Source organism: Malus domestica, chromosome 05 (assembly GCF_042453785.1).
Source record: "Malus domestica chromosome 05, GDT2T_hap1".
NCBI classification, from domain to species: Eukaryota; Viridiplantae; Streptophyta; class Magnoliopsida; order Rosales; family Rosaceae; genus Malus; species Malus domestica.
In genome coordinates, this window is record NC_091665.1 from 33,613,562 (window position 1) to 33,631,457 (window position 17,896).

Consider the following 17,896-nt stretch of genomic DNA (forward strand, 5'->3'; position numbering starts at 1 on the left):
ACATGTAATACATTATTTAGCACAAAGGTATGAGTATCAGTAACAAGTTCAGAAGCACCAATATTCTTAACATTCAAACCTTCTCCATTTCCTATGGTGATTTTAGAGTCACCATTGTAAGGAGTGGCCTGATTAAGATGTTCAAGATGAGCTGTCATATGATGAGTGGTTCCTGTGTCAACCACCCAAGTATCGGCATTAGAAAAACCATGGACATTCTGACTTGCTTGTGGCACATTTGATGTTTGAGCAGCCATTCCCACAGGTGTGGGATTCAATGATTGTGGTGGAGGAGGTCCTTGATAAGAGTAATTATTCCTGTGATAGCACTGTATAGCTGTATGACCCTTCTTACCACATATCTGACAGAAAATGGGACCTTTAAAATTTCCTTGAGCACTATCTGTCCTGTAATAGCAATTCGGTGCAGTATGGCCTCTTCTTGAACAAATTTGACATTCTGGAGATATGCCATATTTGTAGTTTGTATTGCCATGCCAACTGCTTCCTTGGTTAAATCCACTTCCACTTGAAAAGTTACTGGAACTACCATAAGAACCCTTTTGATTGTCAACAGAACCATTGAAACCACCACCTGAACCATTAGAATCACTAAACCCATAAGACCTATTCCCAAAGTTGGAATAAGATCTTGAATTATTGGTATTACCATTGTTTCTCCTATTACTGTTATTGTTGAAATTCGACCTCTGTTGGAAAGATCTTCCACCATTTGCAGCAAAACCGGAACCCCCATTAAAATTGCCTGGACCATTAAGCTTCTGTGCATTCGAGCTTTCACCGTGTTCAAAATTCTGATATCTTCCTTGACCTCCTTGTCCATTTGGCAAATCACCATTAACATACATTGCCGACATGGTTCCAGCAAGATTATTCATTCTTGTTTCAAAAGAACCCTCAACACCAATTAACTGAGCCCTGAAGTCCTTTAGAGATATAAGTGTATCCCTAGCAAGAATTATAGTCTTGATAACTTCAAACTCTGGTGGCAGTCCAGAAAGTACAGCAATCATCAAATCATTATCAGTTATCTTCTCCCCTGCAGCCACAAGCTGATCTTTAATAGCCTTCAGCCGAAACAAGAATTTATCAACTGAATCAGAACCCTTTTGTGCAGTGTGAAACTCAGTTTTCAACTGATTGACCCTCACAACAGAAATCGAGGCAAACCGTTCATGTAACTTCTCCCAAGCCTCCTGTGCAGTCTTGCACCCTATCACATGATCCATCACTTCATCACTTAATGTAGCAATGAGTAAACTCAGTAATGCCAAATCTTGCCGAATCCACTGTTTGTAAGCCTGAGATATCTCCTTTGTAACACCACCTTCAGCCGTAATACAATACTTCGGAGGACATTGTGATTCCCCATTGAAAAAATCAAACAAATCATATCCACGAAGAACAGACGAAAACTGATAACTCCATTTCACAAAATTATCCTCATACAATTTTACAGTAATCATACCAAGCAGACCTTCAATCTTTACTGAATTTATAGCCATTTTGCAAACACCAAGAAGAAATACAAATGCAGTACCCGAAATTCTTGATTAACAGACAACCAATCTTGAATCTTGACACACAACTCTCACTTCTGACTTCGGCCTTCTATGAAGTAAGAAACTCAACAGACAAAAAAACTCCGCATTCTTTCAATCTTTTAATTCTTCAGCAATCAACAATCTTTCAATTAAACTTCTTCGTAAACAATATGCACCCAACAATATTTCGCATCCACACCAAGCAGTTCATATATTTTCACTGAAACATTCTATCAAACAGTTCATCTACAAGCTTCAAAACACAAAGAAAGACAAGGATCGAGAATACCCGAAAGCCGAACTCCTGAAACAGAATGAAAATTCCAAGAGAAATCCAGAACTTCTTCACAATTACACCTCCTGATGCTCAAATCTCAGCGGAAGAACCCAAAAAAAAAAAAAACACCAACCTTGGCTCTCGATACCATGATAATACACCACTAATAATACCTTCGAAGAACTCACAGAAAGATACAGAGATCAAAGAGAAAGAAGAAGAGAAAGAATAGAGAAAGAAACTGTATTGATTTGTGTATATTCCTTACTGAATTACAATATCTGTTATTCAGTTATTTATACATGGAATCCAAACTTAGCTAGTAAGCTATTCACGTAACTAACTAACTAACATAAGCTGAGTTGGCTGTCTATCTGACCCTTGAATGTTGTAATGAGTTGGCAGTTCATCTAGCCATTGATTTATGATACTCAACAGTTTTCTATGCATGTATAAATCTATGTTTTGTTTCCTTAATTTTAATTTAGAACAGAGAATCAGATCGAACATGTGAGGTATAATACTATTATTTTATAGCTCTGCAGTTTACTAACAAGTTTATTTTTTCTTTCTTTCTTTTAGTATAATTAAATAAATATTACGTAATGGATTGATCTTGCTCAAAGTTTTGTCTGGCTTGATAATTACCAAATTTAATTGTTCATATAGGTACTACTTGTGCTACAATCTTGACCAAGGCTATTTATACCGATTGTCTTATTTTTTCACCTATATTTTTAATTTCATTCACCATAAAAAGTTAAAAAAATTGATATTTTATTTTTCCGCACACCATTTTTTCAAAATGGTTATGTCTGAAACTGGACACGGGTACTATTTCTGAAACTAAACATGGATATTACACTATTTCTGAAAGTGAACACGGATACTACACTATTTCTTGAACTGAATACTAACTATTTTTGAAAACTAAACACTGGTACTATCACTATTTGTTAAATTGAATACTGACTATTTCTTAAATTGACTATTTATGAAATTAACACGAGTACTACACTATTTATTAAACTCACTATTTATGAAACTGACACGGGTACTACACTATTTATTAAACGGATTGATTATTTATAAAACTGACACACGTACTACACTATTTATTAAATTGACTGACTTTATTTATAAAACTGACACATGTACTACACTATTTATTAAACTCAATATTTATGAAACTGACATAGGTACTACAATATTTATTAAACTGATTGACAATTTATGAAACTGATACAGGTACTACACTATTTATTAAACTGACTGACTATTTATGAAACTGACACGGGTACTACACTATTATTAAATTGACTAATTATTTATGAAACTGAATAATGACTATTTCTTAAACTAACTATTTATGAAACTAACAAAGGTATTACGCTATTTATTAAACTCACTATTTATGAAACTGACACGAATACCACACTATTTATTAACCTGACTGACTATTTATGAAACTGACACAAGTACTACACTATTTATTAAACTGACTGACTATTTATGAAACTGACACATGTACTACACTATTATTAAATTTACTGATTATGAAATTGAATACTGACTGTTTTTATAAATTGGAGTTCATGCATTCATGTGTGCCCTTCTAATTAATAGAGGATAATGGTAAAGAAAACCAAATTTTAAACCAAATTTGCAAACCAAATGATAAACACATTAATTAACACTTAAGTAATAATTCAATCATCAACATCCACATCATTTGATTTACAAAATTTGGTAAAAAATTGGTCTCGATAGTATTAACAAATAGAGAGCGAATGTGTGTTAATAATTGGTTGGCACATATATAATTAAGCATGCATGATAAGGAAGGAAGAAGATCGACTCGGGGCTCGAAGTACCGATCAGTGACAACCAACAGTATTTAAATCGAAGATAAATATTAGTTGTTGCTTCCAAGTTCAACTTCAACTTCAAATTCAAGAAGTATATCTAAAGAAGCTTAGTTAAAAGAATTTAGTTTTTTATTTTTCTTATTTTGTTTATAATATATTGTTATTCAAAAGAAGATTGAGGGAGAGGGATGTGGAACAAAGAGATGGTGTCAGTCTCACAGACACACGCATCAGCCATGCATGGCACCTGCCACTGCAGAGTTTAATAATTTATTAACTTTTCGATGAACAAATGAAAAGCCAAAATCCCATCTCTCTCGGCTATTGCTATACTTACTTGACTTTTACATCAATTGGGTTCTTGTTACTTGCTTTTTTTTTTTTTAAGTGCCAAATCGAGAAACTGTCATCGGTTGGAAGAAAGCCAATACCACAATATTAATGCCTGGACCTTTCAACTCACAGGGCGACAGACAATCACATTTTAAGAATAACATTGACAAGGTTACTCATCCTCTTCTTTAGGGAAGGAAGTCTACGAGGATCACATAAAGCTTGGGGAGACTGGACCCTTTGGAAGCCCAAGGTGAACTTCCATTGCATGATGTGTCCACATGCCGGAAGGTTTCAGATTCCCAAGGGGTCATTTAGGTAATCCTCAAAGCCAAAATCATCCAATCTTCCAATCATAGCTTCCAAACCCAGCATTGAAGAAGGAATTGGTCCGGCGTGCCTCTGGAATCAAGAAGGGAATCCATCTTCAGTGGAAAAGCACTTCCATAAGTGTACCCCAAGATTATCGTATTTATCTGCTCTTGAGTTAACTTTGCCGATTCCAAAGCAGATTCGAGAGGGAGAGAGGCGACCAGGTTGCTCTTGATGACGTGAAGTCTGAATCGAAGGGCGTCGTTTGGGATTCCTCCGATTTGGTGCTCCATCGTCTTCGGTGCCTCCATTTTTGCTTTCTTTGTTTCTTCCTTTCCCCCTTCTTCTTGTGTCTTTCATCTCGAAATTTGAATACCAAACACATTAATTTTTGTCTAGTGGATTAATGAGGTAGTGGCATACTTGTAAATAAAATGAAGTTTATTTGTAATAGAATTAGATGACAGAATGGGTTCCGTTAGGGGCAAGGCCTGAAAAAAAAATTATTTCGTTTTAGGCTTTTGATTCAACTCATGTGCTGTGAGGCCTGGTATAGATTAGTCTTGTCCTTATGATTAAATATAAAGCCTTTTTGGTTAAAGAAAAGTGTAGATTGGTTTTTGGTTAAATTAAACTTAATCCAAACCTTTTCATTAAAGCTCCCAAAAATAAAAGCATGTCTAATTATGATAAATGACTTTCCTTGTACACACGAATTTAGAAGAAACCACATATCAAGGAATATACAATAGTATAAGGATCTTTCACCAGATTAAATTGGAAGGAGGAAAAAGAAGAACGATGGGTAAGGATCTTACCTTTTGGCAGCTGTTCCTGGCTGATTCCCTGAAACTAGTAAATCTCGTATCTGCTTGTTGTAGACTTCTAAGACGCTAACTGGACCCACCAACGTGGCCAAATTCTAAATGTAAAATATTACTAAATGCATGATAAGAATTTTAATCCTAGTTAAAGTACTTTGGGTTGCTAATGTAACCGTATCTAAATTCAATGCCTTTTTGGTTGATCTAAAATAAATTATTGTAAATACACATGAATGAAAATAATTTTGGACCATAAGTAACGGTGTGATTCAGTAGGTATAAAAATGCACCAATACAATAAAATAATTGAGCTTATAATTATACAAAAGCTTTACTCAAATTGATCTTATAGTCCAAGGAATGAAATCAGATAGTGCACACTTATATAATATAATTGTTTCTGACTTTAAAGAAATGCTTTGTTCAATATAGTTGGAACTACATAGCAGCTGCAGCAGCATATGAAAAAGATTTACAAACGTAAAGGCTATTTTGGTGCAGTTCATGAACTTGCATGCTTATGCATAAATATACAAATATGTATATATACAACCTGAGTAAGTGAAGAATGCATATTTACATATACTTACAACAACAACAACAACAACAAAACCTTTTCCCACTAAGTGGGGTCGGCTATATGAATCCTAGAACGCCATTGCGCTCGGTTTTGTGTCATGTCCTCCGTTAGATCCAAGTACTCTAAGCCTTTTCTTAGAGTCTCTTCCAAAGTTTTCCTAGGTCTTCCTCTACCCCTTCGGCCCTGAACCTCTGTCCTGTAGTCACATCTTCGAACCGGAGTGTCAGTCGGCCTTCTTTGCACATGTCCAAATCACCGGAACCGATTTTCTCTCATCTTTCCTTCAATTTCGGCTACTCCTACTTTACCTCGGATATCCTCATTCTCAATCTTATCCTTTCTCGTGTGCCCACACATCCCACGAAGCATCCTCATCTCTGCTACACCCATTTTGTGTACGTGTATATTTACATATATACAACCTATGTAAGTATATTTACATATACTTACATAGATATAAAATAATTTGGAAAAAAATAGATATTAATAACAACTACCAACAGTGTGGAAATATATGTATAAAATAGATTGTGAATTGCAGTGGATATAGGTATACTTTTTCCAAGAAAAGTGAATATGTGTAGGAGAAATTATAAATGCTTCAGTACATAAATACATTGGCACATAATTGTATAAGAAAATGGTTCTTTTGGAACCCAATACGTAACCTTATCAAGTGGTTTAAGCACAAACACAATATAGATAAGTAAATTAGAAATAAAATTGTGAGAAGAATGAATATTGCAAAAGCAACAGCCTCATTTCCACAAAAGCCGAAGAAAAACAGTTTTAGTCAACCAAGATTTAGCCCGATTTTGAACACCCATAACTATACCAAATTATGCAAACTTACATGGGATTAGAAGCTTGTTTTGAGTACATTAAAAGCATAAAAGATTTTTAGGAAATGGGGTTCTAAGTTGAAAGTAATGCAAGATACAATATGGAACCCCAAAACTGGTAACCCTATATTTGCTGCTGTCTGGCAGCTTGACTCAAGTTTGTACAAGGTTTTGACGTATCAAAACTCAACGGAATTAAGTGAAATCAGATGGCTTTGATCATGGACATGTCTAGTTTCAAAACACAAAATAATGGATCAAAAGGAATCCATAAGGACATAGAAATCAAGAGCCAAAATTAGGCTACTAGAAACATAGTTTTTCTTTGCAGAAACATAAATTCCCTGCAACTTAGAGACCAAACTCTTCCAATTATAACTTCAGAATACTTCCATAGAATCCAAAAATCATGTCTATAACTTTGATTTCAATTATACTCACAATTAACAAAAGTAGACTTTTAAAGACAAACCCTAAAAAATGATATATTTTGATCAACACACCCAATGTATAAAATTAAAAGTAATAAGAAAGATTGACACAAAGCAGCTATGGAAAGAACAAACAGAGCTGGGAATTTTTACCCATATTGCAGGTCGACAAAAGAAATCATACTTTCGTTATGATTCTCTTTGCTTCCTCCTCCTTTTTCTGCCCACTTCCCCCCCCCCCTCTTTTCCTGGAGAATTCTCCCCTTTCCTTTTATTTTATTAATAATAATATATTATTATTTCATAAAAAAGCACATTGGTAAATCTTCCAACTATGAAGATTAAAGTTAAACACTTTGATCAACAATTCACTTACCACGTTTTAGCATTAAAATGTTATATAGTAAATTAAATAATAAAACTTACGTACATGGATTCACAATGCATCTCATGAGCTCAAAGGTCAACTGAAGTCACCCCTTCCCCTTCTAAGGGCATTTCATTTTACACTGCAAAAATAAAATAAGAAATTTTTTCGGGACAAGTCGCAACATTTCCACTAACAACAAATAAATGACAATTATAACTTATTTAATATTAAAAATGCACCAACAATGGACAATACAAATTGAGTGACATAAAGCACATGTGGACATTGAGTTTCACACGCGGGACAACCTACTTTGATACCAAGAAGAAGATGAGGTTTCACCATAAAATTAATTGACAATTAATATGGGGAGTACCCAACTATTTATAAGCACATGCAAAATCTCTCATTTTCCTAATGTAAGATTGATACTCTCAACAGCCTTTAGGTGTTTTCTAATCGAGAAAATGATCTGATCTCAAGAAACGAACATCTCCGGATGTTGCCGTCTTATAGGGGGAAGTACCATGGCATTGAACTCCACTCAACTTTTAATAATCAAATTAGACACCAGTTAATGGAATCAAGAATGAAGAACTACATAGTATGTGCTCTGTGGTTAAGTATGGACCGGTGGTTTACTCTCTCCCTCTCTCTCTCTCTCTCTCTCTCTCTCTCTCTCTCTCTCTCTCTCTCTCTCTCTCTCTCTCTCTCTCTCTCTCAGATTGTCGTGTCATGCAGTTAAGTCAACTAATTAAATTAATAAGTAGCCAAGAAACCCGTGGTTATGTTAAAAATCTCGAAAGGTTTGTGACCTTCAACTTCAATTCCTGCATTGGCGTTAGCAAAAATAAGATAAAAAAAAACTTTCTGCTTAAAATCTCTCATAACTCACACGGTATGTCCTCCTCAACTACAGTAATATTGCTTAATATGAAGGTCTTCAGTAAGTGTTTTCTGATGGAGAAGATCGCACTGTTGGGTGATTTTCCCTATTGTTGCCCAATGAACCCCAAGAAAATAGCTCACATGAGGTCTTTTTAAGACTGAAAGTTTGATGGCGTAGACCAAACGGACCAATGGTAAATGTTTTGTTAAATTTAAGGACGTAAATTAACAAAATTTTAGTTCAAGAACGAATTCTAAACTCAAATGCAAGTTTGGAATCCTAAATTTTAATCTAATGAGTAATGTTACTGATAGGATTTTTACAACTGTAAAAGTAGGGATAGAAAGACTTAAAAATACTTGCAAGTGTACAAGGTAGTTGTAGTATAGCAGCTCAAACAAGGTCGTTCTCCACAGAGATTGAATGAATAATTTATATTTAAACTAATCCTTAGCTAATTATTTGTAACAAAGTTTCGAAAATGTCGATTTTGGAATTTAAAATAATAAAAACAATTAAATAATTTGCAAAGTAAAATGAACTAAAAAGAAAACGATTTTAAAAATCAATTTAAGCACTAAGGTTCCGCCGTCACCATTAACAATCCTATGCAATTTTATGAATTACATATGAATTTCTACATGCATGCTTTGAAGGTTAGGTTTTCCTAATATATATTTTCCTCGTGATGTTCGAGCAAAAACATATATCTAACATGCAACTCGTCTGTGATGTTCAGATCAAATATAAACATGCAAGACTCATTAAGTTTTGTGAAAACCTTTTGAAAAATTATGCAACCCTTAAGAGCGTGACGTTCACCTTAACTGAACGTACAATTACTAATCACAAGAAGCCATCCTCAATTTCAGGGTGATTTTCCAACATAAATTGCATCAAATTACTTGTCTAAATACCCTAATGGTCGCAAATCACTAAGACAATTAGATAGTTTAAACATGATGATTAATAATTCAAAGCAATCATACATTCATTCATAAGCAAATTAATAAAATTACATATTCATGTTAAGACTCATGGCCTCGCCCTAGCAAAAAGACTAGTTTCACATAATCATAATAAAAACTAAAGAAAATATCATTAACTAGAAAAATAAATGAAAACACCTTGTAGGTAAAAAGTCTGAAATTCTCTAAAATAATGCGTCTCTCCAATCCTAATGGCTAAATAACCTTAATTGTACTACTAGAAAAAGTCTTCTAAAAACTAGGAAACATAATAGAATAAGATAACTTGAAAATACATTCATATTTTAACTTTGGAAAATCTGTCTAGCCACAAAGAATCCCACGTTTCTGCATCTTTAGGGCTCCAAAACAGGCCCAAAACGACTTGAATTAAAGATTAAGACCTCATTTTCAAGTTCCAAAAAGATCACAAGTCCAAAATTCATCATCTTGTAGCCCAAAAGTCGCAAGTAAGCTTTGTAGTCCGATCTGCCAACATTGCGTGCTGGTATAAATTAATTCGCCAGGATCAGATGCTTAAGGATAAAATTACGAAATTTTGAATAACCTTCTTGACAGAATTACAAACCCGCTTCAATTGGAATCACTCAAAAATTTCACCATTTGATTACTTTATGCTCAGAACAAGTTCGCACGTCCTACATTGAAAATAATACAAAGCATCAACATTTCACCAAAATAATAACCAAAATATACCAAGAATGGGAGCAAATATATAGTATAAAATCTACTCATCAGTTACAACTAGAATAATGTAATAGACGACATGTGCTATCCACACTAATTAATTTGGTCATTATACTACACATTTAAGCTAAAAACCGTAGTTTAACAACATACGAAACGTTATAAAGTGATGGATATATCTAATACACGACAGTAATACACAAAGGTTGTTTGGTAATAGCCGTTGTCGGATGCCAATATGTATGACGGTGAAAAAAATCGTTGTGGATTCACTTTATACTATGACACACTTGAGCACAACAATTTTGTGAACGACGGTATTTCACCGTCGTCTAGTTACTTTTTTTTTTTTTTTATGATTATAAATCTTGATTCCACTGATTTTGGAATGGTAACGATGATCTAGTAGAAAATTGGAAAGTAATGTAGTTACATTTTGTTAGAACCAAAAAGGATGGCAAAGAGCTTTTGTAAAAGCAGTCTGATTACAGTTGTAAACTGGGAGAATTCTTATTGAATTGAAATAACATTTACGGCTGTTAAATAGCCTTACAATGAAATTGGAAAGGAAACAACAACCCACGATTTTACAGGGCCTAGAATCGTGGTGCATGACTAAGTCATAAATGGAAAAACAATATTGTCCCTCAAGTATAAGAGGGATTATATGCATGACTTGAATCAAACCCTAAAAACAAGGAACCCTAACCCTAATGGGTAGGAAGTCCCAACAACTTTAACATCCTCCATTAAGTTGAATGTCATTGGCAATCAATTTATTCCAGGGTATTCGCAAACACCCATTAAACCTCGCATCTTCGAAAACATTTCAAGCTTCAATGGTTTTGTCAAGATATCTGCAATTTGCTCCTGAGTAGAACACTATATTAGCTCCACTACTTCATCTTGGACAAGATCACGAAGAAAATGAATATGGACATCTATGTGCTTGCTACAGCCATGCATCACTGGATTCTTCGAGAGTTTGATGGCTGAAGTACACTACCGTAAGACTGGATTGCACATGATTTAGAATTTTCAAAATTCTTCTCTAGCACACAACTTGACACACACTTCATGCTGCAACAATAAACTCTGCTTCGATGGTGGAAAGAGTAACCATGGGCTGTTTCTTTGAAGACCAAGACACTGCACCCGAATTCATCATAAAAACATAACTTGAGGTGCCATTTTTCATATTGGGCACGTAGTAGACATTTGAAATTAATTGGTGACCGCCATTTTTCAAGGGAATAAGGATGTTACCTTTTCCTTTTACAGGTATTTTGGATTCGTCTCCAAAAGAAACGTTGCCACTCGCTGATTCATTGAGCTCTACGAACACGCTTCTTCTTCCACACATGTGGTTGCTGGCGCCGGTGTCAAGATACCATGTATAGTCTTGGTCTCCATCATTGTTCTGGTATGCTAGTAGCACAACGCCATTATCTTCTTTCTCTTTTTTCACATAATTGACCTTCTCATCAGGCATGTTGCTTGGAGCTCTACATTCCCAAGCATAATGCCCAAACTTTTGACAGTTGTAGCATTGAACTTGAGATTTTTCATACCTCAAGTTTGAGCGCCCTCTTCCACGACCTTTTGTTGAGCTTTCTCCTCTATCGTAGTTGCTTTGGTTGTTGAAGTTCCAACCACGTCCACGTCCATATCCACGCCCACGTCCGCGACCTTGGCCACGACTTCTTTCGTATTGGCTTCTCTTGTTGTCGAAGCTTCCTTCTTTCTTCTTTGGCTGAACATGCGTCTTGAGGAGCTGCTCATCATTCCCTTGCCTCTTCTTATGTTTCTCTTCATATGCTTGTAGCGAACCCATTAATTGCTCTATACTAATTTCTTCCAAGTTCTTTGTTTCTTCAATCGTCACGACAATGTGCTCGAACTTGGGGTCCAACGAGCGTAGTATCTTCTCCATAATTCTAACATCTTCTAACTTTTCTCCGTTTCTTTTTAATTGATTGGAAACGGCTAAGACTCTTGAAAAATAATCAGAGATTGATTCAGACCCTTTCATTTGTAGAGATTCGAACTCACCTCTTAGTACTTGAAGACGAACCTTTTTCACTTGTTCGGCTCCTTTGTAAGAGGTTTGAAGCTTCTCCCATGCTTGCTTGGCAGAGGTTGCACTCGAGACTTTCTCAAAGCCATTGTCATCTAATGCTTGGTAGATGAGGTAGAGAGCCTTCTTGTCTCTCTTTCTTGAATCTTTCAAACTCTCCTTCTGGGGTTGGGACAGAGTAGCTTCATCTTCTGGCTCAGTGTAGCCTTTCTCCACGACTTCCCAGACATCATGTGCTCCCAAAAGGGCCTTCATTTTGATACTCCAATTATCGAAGTTGTTGTTGTCGAGCACTGGAACTTGGAAGGCTGCCATAGCGTTGCTAGCCATAGCTCTGGTACCACTTTGTTGGGACTTAAAAAGGCTTCACTACTTTGGAGATGTTTATCTCACAAAGAAGAATGAAATGCAGCGGAATTTATAGGCAAGAGAAAGAACACTCAAAGTGTTATACAAAAATTTTTTTATTCTCACACAAACTTAGTACAAGAGGAAACACTCAAACACTCTCACACTTATTGCTCTCTTACTTGCTCTCACTTCTTCTTAGTTCTTGCTTCACAACTCACACACATACACCTATTTATAGGCATACTTTGCCGACTTCAATGATGCTAGAATTTTCTAGCATATTATACACACACAAGTTTACAATCAGCTAGACATTTCTAGCATGCACACCGACATTGTTTTTCATAATGTCCTCATAATTTTCTAGAACTTTCAAGTGCATGATTCATGCACATCCCACCGACTTACATAGCTGGAATTTTCCAGCTACTACTACCTACACAGATTGCTAGAATTTTCTAGCATTTGCACACATATTGGCTTTGGGTTGGATCACTTGTCTTGGGCCTAAGACAAGATTACTATTCAACACTCTTTTTGTCATACTGATATCCAGAATAAGCATTGTCCATGTAGCCAAAGAGCTCTTCATCTCCTCCTTTCTTAAAGACACCCCAAAGCTAGTTGTGCCCTTCACATACCTTAGAACTCTTTTTGCTGCCATCAAATGAGTCTATGTGGGACGTTCCATGTACATACTGGTTAAGCTTACAACAAACATTAAATCAGGATGTGTGGCAGCTAGATCCATAAGATTTCCCACCATCTACTTGTAAACCTTGTCATCGACTCCCACTCATTATTCATCCCTTGTGAGTTTAAACCCAGAAACCACTAGATTGTGAACTGAGTTGCACTAGTCCATATTAAATCTCTCCAGAACTTCTTGAGTGTACTTCCGTTAGCTAATAAAGATGTCATCTAATATTTGCAACACTTCAATGCCAAGGAAATATCTCATTTTCTTGAGATTAGTCATATAAAATTCAACCATCGTGGACTTCTTAAATTGTTCGAACATAACTTCATCATTGCCAGTAAATATAAGATCATCAACATAAAGACACTTTCAATATTTTACCTCCATCCGTTGTTTTAATGAACAAAGTATGCTCGTAGGACATTTGTTGAAGCCTTCCTTAACAAAGTATGACTCTATATGACTGTACCAGGCTCAGGGAGCCCGTTGAGTTCATACAAAGCCTTCTTGAGTAGATAGACCTTGGATTCATTCCCCTTTTGTTCATAACCAGGAGGTTGATCGACAAACACCTTTTCATTAATTTCTCCATGCAGAAAGGTTGATTTGACATCAAGTTGGTAAATCAACCAACTTTTTTTAGCAGCAAGGGAAAGTACAATTCGAATTGTATCCAAGTGAGCCACTGGTGTGAACACTTCAGCATAGTCTACCCATATTGTTGGATTTATCCCTTAGCGAATAGCCATGCCTTATACTTGTCGACTTCCCCATGCTCATTGAGTTTTGTTTCAAAACCCACTTCACTTCAATGGTTTTTGCCCTGATGGTAGATTCGTTAGTTCTCACAACTCATTCCTCTTTATAGCTTCAATTTCTTGATCCATAGCGTGCCTCCATTTTTCACAGTATCCTTAAATGTCTAGGGATAACTGTCAGTGAACAAAGCTAGATGAGCTATGTTTACACCTTCTTCATCAAAGAAACCTTGACCAGTTTCATAATCTCCCATCCACACTGGTGGTCTTCGTGTTCGTCCTTTTGTGAGGTGAGTTGTCATTATTCAAGGTGTCTTCTTCTTGTAAAAAGTCACTACCATCAGTCCTACCGTCCTCAAATTCTTCATTAGCTTTAGACTCCTCTCCATTGCCTTCATCTTCTATACTTGCTTCTTCGTTAGTTTCCCATTCAAGATCAGCCAATATGGCTTGCTTGTGACTGCATCCATACTCCATTTTTTATCTTTCTCAAAGACCACATCTCGGTTTACAATTATTTTGTGAAATAGGATCAATCTGCCTGTAAGCTTTAGATTCTTCACTTACTCCAAGTAATATGCATTTGAGACTCTTAGCATCAAGCTCCACTCTCTTGTTGTCAAGTATATGAACATGGATATGCAGCCAAAGATTCTGAAATCCTCCACTAATGGTTTGAGTCCGCTCCAGCCTCTTTAGGTATCTTTCTCTTCACAGCAAGGGTCCGACTTCTATTCAACACATAAACCATCCAGTTTACGGCTTCATACCAGAAAGTTTTAGAAATTTTCTTCTCAGACAACATGCTTTGTACCATATTCATAATGGCTCGATTTTTCCTCTCGGCAACACTGTTTTGTTAGGGAGTATATGTAGTCGTCAATTGCATGTGTATTCCATTCTCATTACAGAAGTTTTATGAATTCCTATAATGTGAACTTGCTCTCACGATCTGTTCTAAAACCCCGTATGAATGTTCTAGTTTCCTTCTCAACCCTGGCTTTGAAGGTTTTGAATGTGGCAAAGGCTTCTGATTTTTCTACCAAGAAATAAACCCAAGTTTTTCTACTGAAATTGTTAATAAAGGTGATGAGATACATTCTCTTGCTGTTCGAGATTGGATTTATTAAACCATATACATCAGCATGCACCAATTAAAGAATTTTGAAGGCTCTCCACATACTTTCCTTTGGGAATGGATCATGGTGTTGTCTTCCCACCAAACAGTCTTCTCATATTCTCTAAATAGCTTTGAACTGAGGTTACCCTTCAACCATCTTCTTTTGTTGGAGTACTTTGAGTCCATTCCAGCTAAAATGTCCATATTGACAGTGCTAAAGCATGGCTTGATTTGTGGTCTGTGAGGAGAAATATTTTTGCTCTCTTAGTGGACAACGAGCAAGCACATCAAGCAAACATTCTATTATATGTTATCTCAGGATGAAAGATCTTACATTTTCCATGTTGAATAAGCACAACGAGTCTCTTCTCTTTTAGTTCCCCGATGCTTAACAAGTTGTTCTTTAGTTCTGGTACAAAGAAGACTCATGTGATCACATGTGCAATCTCATTCACCTCCATTTGAACCTTGCCCTTACTTCGTACAATAAGGCTCGAGTCATTTCTCAGCTTCACTGACTCTCTGAAATTTCTATCAAATTCAAAAAATATGTCTCTTTTGCCACACATATGGTTGCTACACCCAGAATCAAGGAGCCAAATGTTCTCTACTTCATCTTTTTTAAAGTCCACATGGACCATCAACAACATCTCTTCTTTTGTTTCTGTGTAGTTTGCCTTTGGATCCCTTGCTTTCTTTGGACACGTCCACTGAAAATGCCCTAATGATGCGAGAATTACTTGACACACAAATTAAACCCTCTTTGTGACAATTGTAGTATAGATGTAAGTAGGGTATTGTTCTAGGCCGGGGATTAGGAGGGATTGCTAATCTATTCTAAATTAATTTAAAAATATTAAATAAGACTCAAGGACACAAAACTAGGCTAAAAACTCTAATAACTCGAAACACACTTAGGATAACTCAAAATAATGAAAACAATCAAATTAGACACTAGGAACTGCAATGGACGGAAATTGAATTAAAAGACTAACAACAAAGAAAACTAACTAAATAAAATAATTTAATAATGGGGGTTTGGTTTTGACGAGAAGTAAATTAAACTTAAATAAATTACAGAATTGACAAAAACATGAAATTAAGGTGAAAGGATAGGTGATGGATTAGCTAGAGGGTTCTTCTCTACACATGACACATATGCAACCTAAATTGATTTTCAGTTGTTCTTTCAATAAGTTGTGAATCTCAACACTTCAGATTAACCGTGAACAGCACTTTTTTAATCTTCAAGTTTTCCTTAAGTTATTGAATTGGACGGGAAAACGCATACAACAATTCAAAACATTCTTCAAAAGTCCCCTACGTGAAAAGCACAATAGAGATACAATCAAAGATCATTAGACTTTGTGAAAACTATAAGCATTGACGAGGCATTCGTAACTATGAAAAGCATGATACTCTTGCCAAGAATTCACTTAACACGATTGTGGATAACAACCTTCACTACTTATGAATATAAGTTCATAACGATTAGGTGAAATTCACTTATATTCTAGCATCAAATTCATGCATGTAAATTAAGTATGCATCCTTAATCGACATACAAAAATAAGTTATCAATCAAGCAGTTAAGCAAATTGAATCACAACTCAGAAATCACAACTGAAGGTAATCAATTCATATTACAAATATATTCATGGTGTTGAATTAACCTCTAGCCAAAATAAATTTAGTTACACATTATTTTCAAATTAAATCAACAGTTAAACATGGGTTCGAGAAGATAAAACCAAGAAAAGAAGATCTGCTGCGTCCGTGCCTCTGTGATCTGCTGCTGATTATTCCCCCATTTTTCTGCGCCTGTCCTCTGTCAGTCCTCACTTCCCTCTTCTTTATTTTCTGTTTTTCCCGCCTGTCACGCTCTCCCCCCGTAGCTGTCTCCCCCCGTGCTCCCGTCTATCTCCCTCTGACCTCTCTCTCCTGCTCTGCCCGCTGTCTCCCTGCACGTGTTTTTCAAAGCTGCAAGGGCAGCTAAACCACCCCCCCCAGCTCTCGGTTCTCTCCCTCTCGTTGCTAATCTCCTGACCTCCTTACCACTTCCTTTATTTTTTTATATTTTTTTCTTTCTTTTTTCGACCTTTTCAAAGCTGCAAGGGCAGCTTACTCCTTTCCTCTCTCACGCTGCCAACGCAGCCCTCTCCCTTTTTCCTTTTTAGTCCCTTTTCCGCATCTTCTCATTTTCTTTTTCTCTCGCCAGGCAGCCAAGTGCTGCTTTTCCTCTTATTTTATGCGCCCCCCCAGCTGCCAAAGCAGCATCTGGCTTCCACCTCATCACGTTTCCACCTTGGATTCCTTCCTTTCCAGCTGCAAAGCAGCTTCCTGTTGTTTTCAGAAGTGAAGAATATGGGAGTCAACGAGGTAAAAAAAAATATAAATCATGATGCTCTCTTGCTCCCTCTTTGACCGACTCTCCCCATTTCTTTTGTTTATGCCGTGACATAATTCTACCAATAATCCATGACAGAATGAGAACGACTAAAGCAATTTTCGACGAATTTATTATTTAAAACTCATTTGTGCTATTTTTATTTTCTTTGCATAACAAATCCTATAAACACAAAAATAACGTAAATAGCTCAAAAATGTAAGGAACTAACTAAGAAAAGACGAGTGAATTCGAAGTAAAAATATATATAAATATGATCCGATCACCTAACTCATGACAATTATAGATTCTAAGGTAGATTTCTCAAACCCAAATCTACCTTTACCTCTTCTCTTCCTCTTCCACGATAAGTACTTTGACCTCCACATTTTCCTCCTTGTTGAGCTCCATAAGTGACTTGCAGTGCTTGTTCATCCGGCTGATTCTTTGTTCATGCACCAACAGGCTACTCTGAAGCTCGTCTATAGACAAGGTTCATTCGATTCCTCAATCAAACACACAACATAATCATATTTT

At 36.1% G+C, this 17,896-nt stretch overlaps 2 pseudogenes; both read right to left on the reverse strand.

Annotated features, from left to right (window-relative positions):
- Nucleotides 1-5,753, reverse strand: part of LOC114825148 (kinesin-like protein KIN-14Q) — a 31,542-nt pseudogene extending 25,789 nt beyond the window's left edge.
- LOC103413491 (cyclin-B1-2-like) lies at nucleotides 4,131-4,666 on the reverse strand (annotated as a pseudogene).
- Nucleotides 5,754-17,896: the final 12,143 nt, after the last annotated feature.